General features: G+C 47.4%; 1 non-coding gene across 1 annotated transcript; it reads right to left on the reverse strand.

Annotated features, from left to right (window-relative positions):
• Positions 1-1,622: 1,622 nt before the first annotated feature.
• On the reverse strand, positions 1,623-1,704 carry TRNAS-AGA. The gene has a single exon. It is a non-coding gene; the product is annotated as a tRNA-Ser (tRNA).
• Positions 1,705-2,084: the final 380 nt, after the last annotated feature.

Below are 2,084 nucleotides of genomic sequence, written 5' to 3' on the forward strand. Positions count from 1 at the left end.
AATACCACTTGGATGGATAGGTGGGATCAAGCCGCTGGCTGGAATCCCCTAGACTGGAGTCAGCAAAGGCTGACTCAACTGCGAACAGATCGAGAGCGATTGTTAGAGAGACTCAAAGAAATGGCTCGCCGCTCGCCTAATCAGGCTAAGTTCATGCAGATTCGGCAGGAATCTGATGAGCCACCCAGAAAGTTCTGGTCGAGGCTATTGGAGGGGGCCCGAATGTTCACTCAGATGGATCCTGAGAGAGAAGCAGACCACCCTACTCTTATTTCGTTTTTTGTGAATCAGTCAGTGCCCCCTGTAAGGGATTATTTCTTAAAATTTCGCCCTGGTTGGGGAGGTGAGTCAGTCACTTCAGTGTTGGACGTAGCTGATTTTGCATGGGAGAAAGAAAGGGAAAGTAGTAAAAAGAAAGAGAAAAAGGAAGAATATAAGTTGATGGCTTTAGCTTTTCGCGGCGGTATTCGAGGCAGAGGCCGTGGCCATGGCAGGGGATTTCAGGGTGCTCGGGGAAGAGGGTCCTGGCAACCCCAACCACCAGGAAATTGTTATCTGGGTTAAGGACTAACTCAGAAGGACCTCAAGGAAATCACAACACAACAGGAAATCCTCAGCGGAAAGAGAAAAAATACATGCACTGAGTTTGGGAAAAACGTATGTGATTACTCCATCCTTATAAAGCATCAGAGAATCCACACAGGGAAGAGGCCCTATGAATGCAGTGAGTGCGGGAAAACCTTCAATCGCAGTTCGCATCTTATTAGGCATCAAAGAATCCACACAGGGGAGAGTCCCTATGAATGCAATGAGTGTGGAAAATGCTTCCTTAGCAGCTCAGCCCTTTATCAACATCAGAGAATCCACACAGGGGAAAGGCCCTACGAATGCAGTGAGTGTGGGAAAAGCTTCACTAGCAGCTCAGACCTTTCTAAACATCAAAGAATCCATACAGGGCAGAGGCCCAATGAATGCAGTGAGTGTGGGAAGAGCTTCACTAGCAGTTCACACCTTATTAGGCATCAGAGAATCCACACAGGGAAGCGACCCTATGAATGCAGTGAGTGTGGGAAAAGCTTCACTAGCAGTTCACACCTTATTAGGCATCAGAGAATCCACACAGGGAAGAGACCCTATCAATGCAGTGAGTGTGGGAAAAGCTTCACTAGCAGTTCAGGCCTTTCTAAACATCAGAGAATCCACACAAGGAAGAGACCCTATGAATGCAGTGAGTGTGGGAAAAGCTTCACTAGCAGTTCAGGCCTTTCTAAAAATCAGAGAATCCACACAGGGGAGAGGCCCTATGAATGCAGTGAGTATGGGAAAACCTTCAATCGCAGCTCAAACCTTCTTACCCATCAGAGAATGCCGAAGAAGGGGCCTGCACGAGAGAGACCTAAGCCCTGGTTAGATAGTGCTAAAGAAAAGGAAGAATTGTTCTGTCCATGTAGCTGTTACAGGGATGGGAAAATCCCTCCAGTCACTGTTTACTCCAAAGTGCTATAGCAGTGCCACAGCAGCATTTTAAGTGTAGACAGAGTGAAAGTAGATCTGGCTCCAGTTCGCACTGTGGATGCTCAGGCACTAAGGCTACAATAATAACAACAACAGCGCAGTGCTTGCGTAGTTGGCAGGATTCAAACCTGCACAGGGAGACCCCAATGGATTTCTAGTCCATCGCCTTAACCACTCGGCCACAACTACTTGACATACTCCTACTTCACTACATGATGATTCTGTTCTCACTGAATTGTCACTTCAAATTGTTTGCTCAGACCCGCTTCCCCAGCACACTCATGGCTGCATTAGTGTAAGTGTGTCCTTGGCTGAACAGCGAGAATTCCTGCCCATTTCCCTTCCGGCTGGAGCAGGATTAGAGTGTGTTTGTGTGAACGACATTGCTGTAGATTGTTGTTCATTCCCCACTCTGACAATTCAGACAGTCCCTTTCCTAGTCAAATCTCCAGCACATCGTTCCAATAACAGGAGGCAGGATTTCTCTGCGGCACTGAGGGCTGGTGCATGAATTCAATCTTGCATTCCACCCTTGATGTTTCATGGACTAACAACAGCAGCAGAAAGAA

This window comes from Mauremys mutica, unplaced genomic scaffold (genome assembly GCF_020497125.1).
Source record: "Mauremys mutica isolate MM-2020 ecotype Southern unplaced genomic scaffold, ASM2049712v1 Super-Scaffold_409, whole genome shotgun sequence".
NCBI lineage: Eukaryota > Metazoa > Chordata > Testudines > Geoemydidae > Mauremys > Mauremys mutica.